The 17,694-nt window shown below is 49.8% G+C and overlaps 1 long non-coding RNA gene across 1 annotated transcript; it reads left to right on the top strand.

The window, feature by feature from the left end:
- The first annotated feature begins 758 nt into the window (after positions 1-758).
- LOC116503179 lies at positions 759-17,443 on the top strand. The gene is made up of 3 exons (XR_004254667.1): positions 759-916; positions 1,287-1,425; positions 17,387-17,443. It is a non-coding gene; the product is annotated as an uncharacterized LOC116503179 (long non-coding RNA).
- Positions 17,444-17,694: the final 251 nt, after the last annotated feature.

Here is a 17,694-nt window from a genome sequence, read left to right as displayed (position 1 = left end):
GACAAAACCGCGCTCGACAAAAGCGCATACCTGACATCATCAGCAGCGTGACAAAAAAAATTAAAAAATAAATAAAATTAAAATTAAAATAAAATTAAAGCAAGCTGATTCACATAAAGGTAAGGGTTAGGGTTAGGGTTAGGGTTACGGTTACGGTTAGGTTAAGGGTTAGGGTTAGGTTTAGGGTTACGTTAAGCATTAGGGTTAGGTTTAGCGTTAGGTTAAGGGTTACCGTTAGGTTTAGCGTTAGGTTAAGGGTTAGGTTTAGGGTTAGGTTTAGGGTTAGGTTAAGGGTTAGGTTTAGAGTTAGGTTTAGGGTTAGGTTTGGGGGGGGTTAGGGTAAGGTTTTCGCTTTAATTTTAAATTTACCGCTCACAGCGCGATGTTTTCATCGTGCTGTGATGACGTCACGTACGCGCTTTTGTCGAGCGCGCAATTGTCTACCGTGGTTTTGTGGTGGAACCCCCCAAGGCTCTGTTGTAGGCCAGTACTCTTCAACATCTTCATCAATGATTTAGATGAAGGGATAGAAAGGGAATCACTGGGAGTCCTGTCTGAAGATCTGATTACGGAGTGACTATTGACGTCTAGAGCCGACCTGGGCATTTTACAGCCCCCAGGCTACATCCAGCCCTTTGGCTGTCCCTGTCCGGCTCATGTAAGGTTAATCAGTAATTAAAAATCAAATGTAAATAACCATGCCACATGGGGGGGAGGTGAGTCGAGTCCAGCTCTTGCACAGTCACTGTAGTCAGCTGGCAGTCACAGAACAGTGGAACACAACACCTGTGCAGCCCTCACCCCTCACCTGGAAGGGCCTAAGGAATGAGGTAGTGGTCCTGGTGGCAGTGGTCATCGCGTGAGGGGCTTGGGCTCAGCCACCCACTGTTGCCTGGGTTGAAGTATGGCTTCCTGGGTGAGTGGGGAGAGTGCAGCCAGGAGTTATTGGTTTGGTCCTCCACAACAATCCCAAATGGCCCCCTGGGAAAATTAATTGCCCATTCCTCTCCTGTAAGACATCTGTGAATGGGAGAGGAAGATGCAAAATAATACACAAAGTATCTCTTCTTAAGTCAGTTTCTCTAACTTCTTAACATTCAAATGAAAAATATATTCTCAAAACAAAAGTCCCACTGACCCTTGACTTGAAGTAGGCAACTTTACATAGGTTTTTGTAGACCCTATGTTGTCTGAATGCTATCTCATTTGAAACCGTGCACTTACATTGGTATATAATATATAAAATGATTTTAACATCTCTGTCTCGATGGTGCATTTGTCTTTAGGCGCTGCGGATGAAATTTCCAGTAGAAAAGCTTCCTCTCTATTTTGTTGTGGAGGATGACGGTTATTTTGTTAATCTGACATCTCCTTATTTTGTCACCATAGACGAAGTAAACAATAGAACAAACTGGATAATTTCAGGTAAGACGCAGACTGCTGGGGTTCAGAAGGAATCTTTCTGAGAAATTCTGTTCAAAATGTTTGTGTTGCCATGTCCTTTTGTAGGAAGTTAGCACCCACCCCCTCCCCTAGGAAAATGAAATATCCTGAGAAATATTGAAAAGGCAGAATATTATATTTCCCTGGATGCAAAAAGGGAGAAACATGTTTTTAAAGACAAAGTAGCTCCCTGCAGCTTCGTCCCCCACTTTTGTCAATGAGCTATTAAAGCCTGGGCTATTCTACTCTACATAACAAAGATAGGATTAGTTTTCCACAGAAACTCACCACATGGCATATGGGAACTCAACCAAGTTTTGGACTCAAAAAGACACACAATCTACAAAGTTAGCTAAGACCCCCACCCCTGAGAGTCTGACAACCAATCAGAATCCATTCTTACAAAGAAACAGGAAACAGAAAGGTGGGGCCGAATCAGGGGTAGGTTCCTGCCGGTTCTAACTGGTTCGCTAGAAGAGGTTCCACAAATCTAGCATGTCGTTTAGAACTGGTTCCACTGGTGGAACTGGCCCTACCCCTCGCTCGCTCACCCCCGGGCCCAGCCCATCTGTTAGCCACTCGCTCCCCCCGCCCATCTGCACCACGCCTCTAAGAGCTGCCTCCTGAGGAGATAAGTAAGTTCTTTGCTGGCGCAGCTGCTTTTGGGGCTAATGGGGCTTGGTTCCCATCCCGACAGTCCCCGCCGCTTCTGGACATCTATTGCAGTCGTGAGGAGCCGAAGACAGCGCAGAGAAGAGCATGAAGGTTTTCGGCGCTCTAGGAAGTCGCAAAAGTGGCTGGGAGAAGTGTGCAGCTTGGTTTAGCCTCCCTGGACATCACAGCAGACACAAGCGTGCCGATCTTGGCATTTTTTCGCATCAGGGTGTGCTGCAAGGGGGAGTGAAGACCTTTTCCCTCTTGCAGCATGCCCTGATGCAAAAAACACCAAGAACGGTGCGCTTGGAGCTGCTGCGACATCCAGGGAGGCTAAACCAAGCTGTGCTCCTCTCCCTGCCACTTTCATGGCTTTCTGGAGTGCCAAAAACCTTGCTGCCTCTGCTGGACTCTGGGCTCTTCTCTGGGCTCTCCTCAGCTCCTCCTCCATCGCTTGCTTGCTCGCTTGTTCTTTCACCCGCCCGGACCACCTCGATGCCACTCTGGCTACCTCTGTCCATCCACGCCCGGCAGCTGCAGTGACATCATCAAAGATGAAGAGCAAGAGGGAAGAGCCAGGCTGGCAGAGGGCCCTGCCGCCACTTAGGCAAGGGCACCAAGGCCCCTTTGCCTCCAAGCCACTTCATCATGATGACGTCGCCGCAGCTGCCGGGCGGAGATGGACAGAAGTAGCCAGAGCGGCACCAAGGCGGTCTGGGCGGGTGAAGGAGCGAGCGGGCGATGGATTATCAGGCAGTCTGATCCTCACTTGCTCGCTCGCCCGCTGGGCTGCCTCGGTGCAGTTCTGGCTACCTCCATCCATCTGCGCCCAGCAGCTGCAGCTACATCATCATGATGAAGAGTGAGAGGGAAGAGCCCGGCCAGGAGATGGCCCTGCCGCCGCTTCGTCTGAGTCGTGAAACCTCAGGCGGAGTGGGGGTGGGTGCGGCTTTTCCTTCTGGCTCGCTTGGGCATAGCCTCCTGTAAGTGACCGCGGGCTGCATGGATGTGTGAATGATGAGAGTCAACCGAAAGAGTCTATTGCCTATCTTTACGGCACCCCCTTGGTGTTTCTTGATGGAAGCTCTTTCAGGGCTGAGAAGAAAAGATGAACGGGAACTAAGAAGCCTTTTCTTTTGTTTACATCCCTCCCCACCTTCTCCATTCTGGTGGCTGCGCCTTCTCACTGCCTTCATTAACTCTGCTCCTTCTTGTTTACCTCCGTGCGTGGCTTCTTTTGTTAGGCTCCACAATTAGTGTGTTCACTCTTAAGCAGGGGTGGGCTCCTGCCAGTTCTAACCTCTTCTATAGAAGAGCTTCCACAAATCTACAGTGCTGTTTAGAACCGGTTCTAGCTCCCTCTCCCCATTCGTCCGCACATCATCAAGAAGAAGAGCGAGAGGAGGAATTCTGGGAGTTGAAGTCCACAAGTCTTAAAGCTGTCAGGTTTGAACAGCCCTAGGGTATTTTTTTCTAAAGGGTTAGGGGTGCAAGGGTTTTGACAGCTTTAAGATTTGTGTGCTTCAAATGCCAGACTTTCTAAGCCAACATTTTGGTTGCTAAACAAGAGCATTGTTAAGTGAGTTTCACCACATTTTACAAGTTGGCCACACCCATCCAGTCACATGACTGGCAAGACATTCCCATCTGGTCACATGGCCGGCAAGCTACTCCCACTTGGTCGCATGGCCGGCAAGCCACTCCCACAAAGCAGCCCACACCTACAGAAGTGGTTCTAAAAAAATTTGAAACCCACCACTGCTCTTAAGCAACGTGGAAATGACCGTGGCTTTGGCTCTTTCAAAGTAGATGTCAGGGACATGCAGTCACTAGAGGCAAGGGAAGCATGGCCTCACCAGTCATGAGGAAAAGGAAAGGATTTTAAAGAATTATTTTAAAATAATTAAAGCCAAGGTAGTTGGTGCCAGATTCACAGTGACTTGGAACAGTGCTGTGTTAACCATAGGAGGAGGCCAGAGAACTAGGGGCCTCTTTTGCATAAGGAATTTTTCACCTTTTAAGAGATAACCAAGAGTTAACAAGCAAAATATTCCTTATGCAAATGAGGCACGTATTCTCTTGCCTCCTGTAAAGGGCATTTTTAGAGGCTTTTTAGAGTTCTCTGAGAGCAACTAGCTCCGTCTGACTTCAGAGCTCTGGCCTTTCATGAGGGGAGGGCAGGGCAGGGCAGGGCAGGGAGAAGCAGAGTTGAAATCGTCGCTGAAACAGCTGGAAAAGGTCCGTGTGTGGAGAGGGGGGAGGAATTCAAAAAGTTTGATCGGAAGGCAGCAGGGGAAGTGGGGGTATGGCAGAGGAGCTGCTTTCAAGCCTTTGGAAAATATATCCAATCCAACTTCTGTGTTTGTGTTTGAGAGTGAGTGAATGAGAGAGGGATTGAAGTTCTCTCTGTGTGTGTGTCTGTTTGAGAGAGGGGGAGGGAGGGAGAGAGGGAGGAAGGAGGGGGAGGGAGAAGAAAAAGAATGGGAAAACTTATTTTGCAAGGGGGAAAAATGCTGTTGCTTTAAAGCGGAACTGAGCATGCCTGGCTGTGGAATTGTGGGAGTTGAAGTCCAGAAGTCTAAAAAGTGCCTCACCTGGGCTTAAGCTGACTGCACATCACTGGTAGATGTATACTTTCTCTTGAGAGCAAACAAGACCATTTCATTTTAATAGATGCCAGCCAGTGTGCTCACCGTAAAGACATGACAACAAAGGTTATCTTAACCTGGAGGTTTTTGTAAGAGTAGGTCAGGGGTGGGTTTCTCGCCCCGTTCCAACCGGTTCGGTTGGAACGGGGATGGCGGCGTCCTCGTGCACGCATGTAGTGCACACATGCATACTAGTGTCTGTGCGATGCTCCAGCTGCTCCTGGAGGATCGCGCAGGCGCTGTATGCGTCCTGCGCATGCGTGGAAGCACAGAACTCGTCAAAACCGGGTAAGGAGCGCGGGCGGGCGGGTGGGCCCTTCGATGTTCCCGGAAGTTACTTACTTCCGGGTTCGCCGACCAACTGGTTCGCGGGGACCGCCGCGAACCGGTTGAAACCCACCCCTGGAGTAGGTGGAGGGGATAGCAGAGGAGTTATCCCTCCTAATCCCTCCCATCTCCAAACATTTGCAGTTAAAGTGGCTACCTCTAGAGCAGTGTTTCTCAACCTTGGCAACTTTAAGATGTGCAGACTTCAACTCCCAGAATTCCCCAACCAGCCATGCTAATTGAGGAATTATGGGAGTTGAAATCCACAAGTCTTAAAGCTATCAGGTTTTGAACACCCCTGCGGTTTTTTTTCTAAAGGGTAGGGGTGCAAGTGTCTTGTAACTTGACAGCTTTAAGACTTGCAAAATTCAATGCTAGAGTTCCTGAGCCAACATGACTGAAGGAGGAATTCTGGGAGTTGAAGTTCACAAGTCTTAAAGCTGTCAAGTTTGAACACCCCTGGGCTTTTTTTTTCTAAAGGGTTAGGGGTGCAAGTGTCTTGTAACTTGACAGCTTTAAGACTTGTGTGCTTCAAATGCCAGAGTTTCCGAGGCAACATTTTGGTTGCTAAACAAGTGCTGTTTTGTTTTAATTTTTTTTTCCAAAACAAATATACAACTCCTCCTTCTTTACATATTGTAAAAAGTGTATCAGCTGGTTACAAAAGGCTTTTGTGCATCTCTTCCACCGTCATCAAATATAATTCATATTAATTCAAATATCTTAACTCAAATATTTACTATATTAACATCATCATACTTCCACTTTTATTTGACTATAGTTATTTAAACATCCTTCATCCTTAAATATACCAAGATTCAATACATAACCACATGCTGACATTTCATTTACTTATTTGTAAAATCCTCCATTAACATTAAGTTCTCATATTGTCTTTTAGCTAAACATCCATAATATTTAATACCAACATTTTCTAATCCTCCATGTATATAATTTATTATCATTATCCTTTCTTTATTTAACTATATTCTATATCATAACATTTCCCCCCTATTAGTTAAAACTTAACTGTATCTAGTTTTGTTTTTTATTATAATTATTATTGTTATTAATAATCTTTATATATAGTCCAAAAATATTTCTAACCTTCCCTTCTCATATCCAATTATTATTTATCATAACAGCTCAACATTGTATACATTACTATCATTATCAATTTTTATTTAACTATACCTATTACCACTGGATTTAACTAAGTTTAGCTAATTTTGAATTATACTCTTCCATCTATCAACCTGTATCTCTCCAATAACAAAACAATCTTATATCTACTGCCATTTGTGGATCCAATTCTCCAAACATCTTTTTTAAACAAGTCTGTACGAAGTGATCTTTGCACCTTCTTGTTTGCAGTATCTCTCATATAATGTTGAAACCCTCCTTTGTTTCCTTTATCAGCTTGTCTTTAATTCTCAGCAGTGTTATCAAATATTTTGCAAATAGTATTTCATAGTCCATAAGTTCTTTAATGCTTTCTTCTCCTTCTATGTCCTGTCCTTTGAAATAAATTTTCTCTCCATTTAATTCCTCTTCAAATATTCCATTCTTTCCTCCCTCAGAAATAAACCAATTGCCACGAATATCAACAAGCTCAAACTTTTTATCTCCGTTTTCCATTTCAATTTTTTGAATTTCTATCTTCTTATTTTGTATTTGATGAACATCCTCAGTTTTTCATCACAATTTGTTGCCAAATACACCAAATAATCCAATTTTCTCTCAATTTTTTCCTCTGTATCAAACACCCTCTTCAAAGCTGAAAGTATCGCTTGGAGAGACACTTGAAGAGATGCCATGTTATACGCAGTTGTATTTTTTCTTAACAGCTCAGCAAGACTGAAACACTCGCAAGTGAAAGCAAACTACAAAGGAACAGCTGTACAATCTTATCAGATCTTAAGCCAGAACAGCCAAGCAATAAAAGTGTTGAGATGTAAACAGTCGATTGTAGCTTACTGAGAGTCAGAAGAAATGTTAGAGTAATCCATCCATTTGAAAAGGTTTACTTAGAATCAATCCATGTAAATAACATTTAAAAAGTAAGGTAACCACTGTCCAGAACCATTAGAAAGATCAAAATCACCGCTAAATTCTTCTATTCTTTGATTTAAGTTAGTTTTAAGATTTTTTAGGCAGTCTGTTTTTTTTAAAAAAATAAAAGTTTCTTACCAGCTTAACACTTCTCCTCCACATTGTCCTGACTTTGTCAGCCTTGAAAGACTGGAATTTTTACTGCCAGCAGAAGACTTTAGACCTGCTTTTCTCGGAGATTTTGCGATATCCCTGAGATCAGCAAGATGCAATCTTCCTGTTCACCATCTCTTCAGGATGATTTAGGTCCGTCGGAACCCCCCCAGCAATAAAAGTATCGAGTGCGATCTCAGACCTTTGAGATTGCACGTCGTGTCGTCACGGCATCCAGGCTCTGCCACCCAGCAAGAGTATTGTTAAGTGAGTTTCACCACATTTTGCAAGTTGGCCACGCCCACCCAGTCACATGACTGCCAATCCACTCCCAACCTGGCACATGACCGCCAAGCCTCTCCTATACCTACAGAAGAGGTTCTAAAAAAATTTGAAACCCACCACTGGGCCAGAGTATTAAAAACCCGGAACTCCCAACAAAGCCCTTTTCCCACCTCTTCTTCACCCAACATCTGGAAGCATGTGGTCTCCCTTTTCTGTTCAGGAGCTCAAGCCATGTATGTGATCCTGTCCACCATTAAACCATCTTTCCAAGCAGCCTCCATGTTCCAGTGTCTTTTCCCCCACTTGGAACTGAACCCACAAGGACATTCTTCCAACAATTTAATGCTCTCTTCAATGCCAAACCTACAATAACTTAAAATGAAAAATATTGTTTTCCAGATCTATCTACTTTCATTTTCCTGCACACTGCTTAGAGAGTCCAAGCTGTGGGTTCGTTCAGTCTGGTTGCCCTGAAACTGAGGAAAGACTTTTCTTTGGCCACGCCTCCAGGCATGCCTAATCCCCAGAAATTTTCCTCAGTTTGGCCCGTTGGAAGCTGTTTGGGAGCTTCAGCTGAAATAGTGCTTTGCTTGGACTCTCTTTTTACTTCTGACTTTTCCAGCTGAGTAATCTTCCCCTTAGGCATTCTTGCCTTTATCTTAACATTGTAACAGGGAGGGGCAGATATGGCGGGGACTTTAGGCTGGCCATTACCGGGGAAGGAGGGTTCGCACGTTACAGAGATCCCTCCTTCTGGCCCTATGAGTCCCACTCCGAGGCCAGATGGCGCAAGTAATCAGGACCCTGGTCTCAGGCTGCTGTCGCCTAATGCCAGGTCTGTGGTTCACAAGGCTCCCCTTGTCCGGGACTAATTTTAGACGAGAGGGCAGACCTGGCATGTATTACTGAAACTGGCTGGGCCCGGAGGGAGGAGTCCCCCTCGTAGAGATGTGCCCAGAAGGATTTTCAGGTGCTGCACCAGCCGAGAGCCCAGAGAAGGGGTGGGGGTGTGGCTATCGTTGTCAGGGAGTCGGTTAGCACCTCGTAGGATCCCTGCTCCCGGAGCTTGTCGGGTGTGAGTCTCTGCTGGTAAAGTTGGACCTCAAGGGTCAAGTGGGTTTGCTGTTAAGTACCAGCCTCCCACAGCGTTGCAGCAGCCCTCCCCTCGCTCCTCGAGTCGGTAGCCGAGCTAGCAATTGAGTTCCCTAGACTTATGGTCTTGGGGGACTTCAATTTTGCCTTCGCTCGGTGACACTCTGATGGGGCGCAGGAGTTCATGGCTTCCATGATGGCCATGGGCTTGACCCAGGTAATCCGGGGCCCAACCCACTCAGCGGGTCACATGCTCGACCTCGTATTTCTCTCGGAGCAGTGGATTTGTGATCTTGGTCTGAGGGGTAATGAGATCATACCCCTGTCGTGGTCAGACCGCTGCCTACTGAGGCTCGACTTTCGGAGACCAAACCCCCACTGTAGGGAGGAGGAACCGACCAAGTGGTTCCGCCCCAGGCGACTTATGGAGCCTCTGAGGTTCCAGACGGAGCTTGGGGTTATTCCTGATACTCTCGCCCACAGTCCGGTGGAGACTCTGGTTGCTGCCTGGCACTCGGCAGCATCGGAGACCCTTGACCGGATTGCGCCACTATGGCCCCTCCGAGGCGGCGGATCCCGGAGGCCTCCTTGGTTCACCGAGGAGCTCCGGGAGATGAAGCGCTGGAGGAGACGCCTAGAGCACCTATGGAGGTCCGATAAATCCGAATCGAACCGAGCAATCCTAACAACCAGCACCAAGGAGTACATCAGGGCACTTAGGGCAGCAAAAAGATCTCATATTGCCACCTTGGTTGCGTCCACTGAGTCCCGCCCAGCCGCCCTGTTTAGGATAACCCGCTCCCTCCTAAATAGGAGGGATACGGGGGAACCCTTGCAGGGTAGAGCTGAGGATTATGCCAATTCTTAGCGTACAAAATTGCTTGGTTTCGGTCGGATTTGGACTCCATCCCTGCAGTTCCAGCTGAGGCACAAGAGGATGAATTGGTAGACCACCTCTGGGTTGAGTTTCAGGATGTTGCCCCTGGGGATGTGGACAAGGCCATGAGAGCTGTGAGTGCCTCCACCTGTGTACTGGACCCGTGTCCCTCATGGCTGGTTGCCAACAGCAGTGAGGTGACATGAGGCTGGATCCAAGCGGTTGTTACTGCCTCTCTTCGGGAGGGGCACTTCCCCGCCGCACTTAAAGCGGCGGTGGTGAGACCCCTCCTGAAGAAGCCATCTTTGGATCCAGCTGCCCTTAACAACTATCGTCCGTCTCCAACCTCCCTTTTGTTGGGAAGGTTGTCGAGAAGGTGGTGGCCTTCCAGCTTCAAACGGTCCTTGGAGGAAGCAAGTTATCTCGGACCCCTTCCAGTCGGGCTTCAGGCCCGGCTACAGCACAGAAACTGCTTTGGTCGCATTGACCGATGATCTCTGGAGAGCCAGAGACAGAGGCCATCCCTCCATCCTGGTTCCCTATTGACCTCTCGGCGGCTTTCAATACCATCGACCATGGTATCCTTTGCGACGACTGCGGGAGGTGGGGGTGGGAGGCACTGTTTTACAGTGGTCTCCTCCTACCTCTTGGACAGGTCGCAGTCGGTGTTAGTGGGGGGGCAGAGATCGACCCCTAGGCCCATAACATATGGGGTGCTGCAGGGTTCGGTCTTATCCCCCCTACTATTCAACATCTACATGAAACCGCTGGGCGAGATCATTTGGAGGCACGGGATAAGATACCATCAATACGCGGACGATACTCAGTTGTATCTGTCCGCCCCGTGCCAACTCAATGAAGCGGTGGACGTGATGAGCCGGGGTCTTGAGGCCGTTATGGACTGGATGAGGGCTAACAAGCTTGTACTCAACCCGGAGAAGAACGAGTGGCTGTTGTGTTTTCCTCCCAATGATTCGACCAGTGTTCCATCGCTCAGGCTGGGGGGTCAAATTTTATACCCTCAGAGAGGGTTCGCAACTTGGGAGTCCTCCTGGATTCACAGCTGACTTTCGACCACCATTTGACGGCTGTGACCAGGGGGGCATTTGCCCAGGTTCGCCTGGTGCGCCAGTTGCGACCCTACCTGAACCGGGAGGCCCTCACAACTGTCACTCGGGCCCTTGTGACCTCTAGGCTGGAATACTGCAATGTGCTCTACATGGGGCTGCCCTTGAAGAGCATCCGGCGACTTCAGCTCGTCCAGACCGCGGCCGCGCGAGTGATTGTGGGTGCACCTCGGTTCGCCCACATAACAACCTATCCTCCGCGAGCTGCGCTGGCTACCTGTTGATCTCCGGGTGCACTTCAAGGTGCTACTTGTCACTCATAAAGCCCTCCATGGTAGTGGATCTGCATACTTGAGAGACCGCCTCTGCCAATTACCTCCCTGCGACCAATTAGATCGCATAGATTAGGCCTCCTCCGAGTTCCATCTGCCAGTCAGTGCCGACTGGCAACTACACGGAGGAGAGCCTTTTCAGTAGTAGCTCCGACCCTTTGGAACGATCTCCCCGTTGGAGATTCGTACCCTCACACCGTCCCGACCTTCGCACAGACCTTAAGACCTGGCTAGCCCGTCAGGCCTGGGGACAAAGATAACTGTCCCCACCTGAATGATGAATGAATGCTGCTTACTATTTTACTTCTATGTATTGTTTGTGTCTATTGTCTGTATACCCCCCCCCCTCATTTTATGTAAGCCGCCCTGAGTCCCCTCAGGGAAAAGGGCGGCCTATAAGTATTAATAAATACTCAAATACTCAAATCTTTGTCGTTCTTTCACTAATTGCTGTATACAAGCCTCCAGGAGGCAGGAGGTAAGTGTTTGGCTGGGGGAAGGGCCCCCTTTGTCGATCTCCTCAGGCCGATCTCGGAGGCTTGCTGTGCTTTTTAAAACGGCACGAGCGACGGCAGGAAGGCTCCAGGAGCCTGATTAACCCTCGGGTTCCCTTTTTATTGTTTTCTTGCGAGTTCTTCATTTTTTTCAAGCCCCTCGCTTATAAGAACTGCCGCGGAGGCGCATGTGGCGATCGCCGCATGGCCCTTACTATTCCCTCATGGCGCAGCGGCCATTTTAGGTGCGAATTTGCCGTTTAGGCCCAGCTGCAGGCCGCGCATCCACACTACAGCAGGATTGCTGAGGGGCAGTAGGCCAGCAAGGGTTTCGGCCCTCTGGCCTTTGCCTCTCCTCTGTCTACTTATTTTTCGCCATTCCTGGGCGAGCGGAGCTGGTGTCCTTGGCCTAATCAAAGACCTTCGCCCAGCCTGGGAGGCCTACAGTAATCCTGACCTTCCCAAGGCCCAACCCTCCCCTCATCCCTGCCAGGCTTGTCTATCACTGACTATACGCCTGATGTTAATAAACCTCCAACTCAGGCACCTTTCTGCTCTTCGCTCTTTTTTACATTATACTTTATATTTGTATATGGCTGTTTACTGACTTTTCTCTCTTATCCTTCATCTACTGCAGCTCTCTCTCATTCGGGCCCGTGCTTGCTTGCTCGTGCAACCTAGGCATGGAGAAATCGGGACCTCTGTCCAGTAGACGACGGGACCCTCCCAGTGACTGGATCAGGTTCCTTCTATATCTTGGGGGGGGGGCTAGTGAGGACAGGGCTCCCTCCCAGACCCTCCCCTCAGAACCCATCTGCTGCTGAGTCTAGGGACGCTGCCAGGCGCCAAAGGGCGCTTGACAAGCAATTTGAAAAAGCCCGTCGCAGAGCGGCTAAGGAGACTCCCTCAGGGGATTCCTTTGTCCTCCACATCCCAGAAGGGATTTGACAGCCATTATGGCAGAAGAGGTTGACTCTCAGAATCTGTCCCTTGACCGGCTCTTTTCTGAACCTCCCTCACCTGCCAATTCTTGGTTCCCTGAACAAGAACCAGCCCAGGAAGCTGTTCCCCCAGAGGATTCTCCTTCCCAGGGGAGGAGTCTTTGGGCACTGATGGTGACTCGGACCAGGATCCCGAGCTGTCTCCTAAGATGCAGGCGATAGTGGAACGTGCCATAGCCAAGGGCATAGCTGATGCCATGCGGGCACGGGATAGGCAGGTGGCTCCTTCGATTCCCAAGGCTCAGGGCGGTCCTCCCCTGGCCAAGCGGGTGCGCCATCCATCCCTGGAATCCTCCGTGTGAGCAAGGCCTTGGCCTTGGAGGCAGCGGATCCCATAGAGCAGGGTCTGTCTGAGGATGAGGACATCTCCCGGATACCACCTCTTATTCCGGCCTGCTCAAGCCCACCTTGTTTAAGTCGGTCCTACACAAGGTGAAGACCACCACTATGGTGGGCATCAAACCAAAGCCCACTACCACTCAGACTTGATTCGGCCCCAGTAAATCCGAATGAGGTCATGTTCGACGCTCCAACTTCCCAACAAGAGTTGGTTCCCGTTCCCGGGTTGTTTCTAGACCTTATCTAGCATCAGTGAGGTCAGCCAGCCACCTTGTCCTCACCTAGCAGGGTAGACAAGAAAATGTACACAATGGAGCCTGTCCTGGAAGACCTCCTGGCTCTCCCAGCAGTGGATCCCCCCATTACGGCCCTTATTTCGAACGCCTCCCTACCTGCGGAACCTGTCTGAAGGCCTCAAGGCGGAGGACAGAAAGGCTGAGAAAGTCTGTCACAAGGCTCACCTGGCGGTGACCTGGGCCATCAGGGCCTCTTCTTCCGCCTCCTTTTTTAGTAGAGCGTCTGTAATCTGGTCACGCGACATCATAAATAAGATTCCCCCAGGGGATACCCGTCTTCATCAGGACGTGACCAAGCTCATTGCGGCGTCCCAGTACGCCGCGGATGTGGCCCTTAATGCCACTAAATCGCTTCTAGGGCCCTAGCCGCGAATGTCACCTCCCACAGATTGCTCTGGCTCCGACATTGGCAGGCGGACCAGAAGCATAAATGGAAATTGGCTTCTGCCCCCTTCAGGGGTCCAAATTATTTGGTGAGGTCTTGGATTCTTTCCTGATCGAATCAAAGGATGAAAGAAAGATCCTTCCCTCAACATCCAAGAAACAGGACGCAAGTCCACCCCTTATGCGAGGGCAGTCCTTTCGGCCCTCAGAGCCCTCCATGTCTTCCTCCTTCTACCCCTCTAACAGAAACTCTGGGCAGCAGGGGAGAGGGCTCAGGACAGGTCTTCCTTTCAAGACCGCGGTAGGCAACAGTTGGCTTCGTAAGTTCAATTGAGGAGGCGCCTCCAACAGGCCCTTCCGGAAGTCCAAGTGACTCCCCAAGCTCATCTCCAATCGGGGGTCGACCTGCAGCTGTTCGCCTCCCACTGGGCCCAGACGGCTCACGATGCCTGGGTCTTACAAGTGGTCAGGGAGGGTCTATCCCTAGAATTCCTATCCTCTCCTCCCAGATCTTTATCAGGTGCCTCACTCCCTCATGTCCCACCAAAAGGGAGCAGATGAACCAGGAGGTCCTCCACCTCCTGGAGATCAATGCCATCGAGCAGGTGCCTCCGTCCAGGAGGGGAGAGGGTTATACTCTATTCTCTTCTTGGTCCCCAAGAACTCAGGGGGGTGGAGGGCCATCTTGGACCTCAAGAACCTCAACAGGCACGTTGCCTATCGGAGGTTCAAGATGCAGTCCCTCCAGCCATTTTGGCGGGATCCACCAGGGAGACCTCCTCACCTCCATAGATCTGCGGAGGCTTACCTACACATCCCAATTCACCCCCGACATTGGAAGTTCATGCGCTTCTTTTATGCAGGACACCACTTCCAGTATAGGGCCCTTCCATTCGGCCTGTCCTCAGCCCCCAGGACCTTTACCAAGGTTCTGGCGGTAGTGGCGGCCCACCTCCGCCGCAGGTCCATAAGGCTCCAATGCTAACTAGACGACATCATTATTCAGTCGTCGTCTAGGCGGCAGGCCTTGCAGGATCTCCAGATAACCATGAGGACCTTCAGGCATCACGGGTTCTCCCTAAATCTCGAAAAAAGTCACCTTACCCCAACCACCAAGATCAATCACTTGGGGGCGGTGATAGACACCATCTCCTGCAGGGTGTTCCCCTCCCAAGACAGGTTGGAGGCCCTCTCTGTACAGCAAGCAAGGCAGGTTCCGATTGTCCTCCTTTCACAACTACTGGGGAAGATGATCTCCTGTCTGTCGATCGTCCCTTGGGCTTGTCTCCACTCAGAGCCCTGCAGTGGCTGCTTCTTCCTCATCAGAGGGCCAACAGGAGCAACTCACCAAGACTGATTCCAGTACCTCAGTCAGTCAAGAGGTCCCTCCGGTGATGGACTTCTCCAGCTCTGACCAAGGGACACCTGTTCAAGGGGCCTGACCGGCTGGTTATCACCACCGATGTCAGTCTTGCAGGTTGGGGAGCGCACATGGATCATCTCGTGGTCCAAGGCAGGTGGTCCCCAGCGGAATCGCGTTGCAGCATCAAACTTCTGGAGCTGCGAGGTTGGCCCTCCATCATTTCCACTGTCACATACGCCACCAACATGTCCTATTGATGACGGACAACGTCGCCACGAAGGCGCACATCAACCGCCAGGGCGGCACCAGGTCAAAAAGGCTGATGGCAGAGGCGGAGGCCTTGGGACTATGTGCGGAGCGGCACCTGGAATCGATCTGCTCTGACCACATCTCCGGCGTGGACAACACCCAGGCGGACTGGCTGAGCAGGACCACCATAGACTCCGCGGAATGGCGGCTGGATCCTGCTCTGTTTCAACAACTTTCTCGCCGGTTCGGCCTACCGATGATAGACCTGTTTGCGACAAAAGCCAACACGCACCTTCCGCGCTTTTTCTCCCGTTTCAAGTGTTCGGGAGCAGAAGGAAAGGATGCTCTTCGCTGCAGATGGCCTTGCGGCCTCCTCTGTGTGTTTCCTCCTCTTCCACTCCTTCCCCGTCTTCTAATCAAGATCATAGAAGATGGGGCGGAAGTTCTACTCGTGGCGCCCACTGGCCCCGGAGGTCGTGGTTCGCCGACTGGTAAGCCTGTCGGTGTCCCCGCCGTGGCGGATTCCCCCGGATCAGGTCTCCCTCAGCCAAGGGGCCATTGTCCATCCGGAGCCCCAATGGCTGCAGCTGGCCGTTTGGCACTTGATGGGGACCTGCTAAGGGCTGAAGGTCTGTCAGATGACGTCATCCAACCATTCAAGCGGCTCGGCGTCCGTCAATGACTCAGATTTACGACTCCACTCGGGCTACCTTCGCCCATTGGTGTGAAGACTCAGGTCTTGACCCCGTCACTGCTCCAGTGGCAAGGGTGCTGGATTTTCTGCAGGGGGCCTTGAGAGGGATCTTGCTCCGGCCACGCTTCGTTGCCAGGTGGTGGCCTTGTCTACCGTTTGGTCTGGAGACCCTTCTCTTCCTCTCAACAAGGTTCCCAGAGTGCGCTGCTTTCTCAAGGGTGCCTCTAACATCCGGCCTCCCACGGTCCACCGTTATCCGACCATGGCAACTTTCTGTGGTGCTACAGGCTCTCATGGGTCCACCGTTTGAGCCTCTCCAGACAGCCTCTCTCAAGCACCTTTCACTAAAGACTTCTTTTCTCATCGCCATCACCTCTGCCCGTTGGATCTCAGAGCTGGCGGCTCTGTCTATGCGCCAGGACTTATTCGTTGTACATTCCGACAGGGTCGTTTTGCGGCTTGATCCGACCTTCTCACCAAGGTCAATTCCTGGTACCACAGGGCGCAGGAGGTTGTGTTGCCGAACTTTTGCCCGCATCCTTCGCATCCGAGCGAGCGCAAGTGGCACAAGCTTGATGTGCGACGAGCACTAAAAATCTACGTCCATCGCACCTCCGATTTCCGGAAAGTCCGAGGCTCTCTTTATATCTTTTCAGCCCAGATCGCTAGGGAAGAAAGTCTCTTCATCCACGATTGGCAGATGGCTCAGAGCCTGTATTGCATCTGCGTACGAACTACAGTCAAGAGCGGTTTCCTATCCAAATTACGGCTCACTCGACACGCAGTGCGGCGACTTCTGCAGCTTGGGCTACGCAGGCGCCGATAGAGGAGATCTGCAGGGCAGCCGCGTGGTCTACACCATCTCGTTCATCAGACACTATAAGTTAGACACGTTTGCTTCAGCTGAGGCGGCCTTTGGCAGACGGGTGCTGCAGGCAGTGACTACTTCTGTCGTAACCCGTGACTCTGATTCTGCCTGCCCAGATGGACATTAACTTGGGTATGTCCCACAGCTTGGACTCTCTAAGCAGTGTGCATGAAACGACCATTGGTCTTACCTGAAGGGTCCTTTTTCTGCACACTGCGAGAGAGTCCAACCCACCCTGGTCTGTCCGGGGTTACGGATCGTCGCGTCAACACGGTTCCATTCTACGGTCGTCTTCAGCTGCATCTCCATGGCCAAAGTGTCTCAAATTTCTGGGGATTAGGCACGCCTGGAGGCGTGGCCAAGGAAAAGTCTTTCCTCAGTTTCAGGGCAACCAGACTGAAATAACCCACAGCTTGGACTCTCTCACAGTGTGCAGAAAAGGACCCTTCAGGTAAGACCAATGGTCGTTTCATTTTCACTATTCTTGAAGTTTCTGCCCAAAACTCATGATAAAGAGTTTTGATGATACTTTGCTTTACCAAGTTTTAAGTTTGCCCTTTCATCATAACTTATCATCATAACAAAAAATCTGCTACTGATAGATCTCCATTTCTGATTTCTAATCTAACTTTTTAGTTTTTACTAAAGGATAACTTTATTCAAAGCATTGGCTAATCACCCATTATGTAAGATTAATTTATTACTGGAATGTATAGTCAGACAATGTGTAGAACTATAACTCAAAAAATATTTTAAATATTTTTTCAGGTACCAATGAAACGTTAAGTTTGATGAAACTAAGGACATACTTGGAGAAGAAGATCAAAGCAAGTTGTATAATCCAGATGGACTAACTATATCAATAACTGTAAGCTTCTGATAAAATACGTATTTTGAATAGAAAGGCCAAAAGTGTTGCAACAATCTGGCACACCATATTTTGAATCCTACCCTGTTTTAGGAATACCATACCTTGGCTTCAAAATTCTGAATGATCATTAGAGAGCAGTGAGGTGGTACATGTCAAGTAGCTACCATCCAGGTTTTTGCAGCCCAAATAGAAACTACATTTGTAA

Source organism: Thamnophis elegans, chromosome 1 (assembly GCF_009769535.1).
Source record: "Thamnophis elegans isolate rThaEle1 chromosome 1, rThaEle1.pri, whole genome shotgun sequence".
NCBI classification, from domain to species: domain Eukaryota; kingdom Metazoa; phylum Chordata; class Lepidosauria; order Squamata; family Colubridae; genus Thamnophis; species Thamnophis elegans.
The sequence above is the reverse complement of the archived record's forward strand: the minus strand, read 5'-3'. Positions and strand labels throughout refer to the sequence as shown.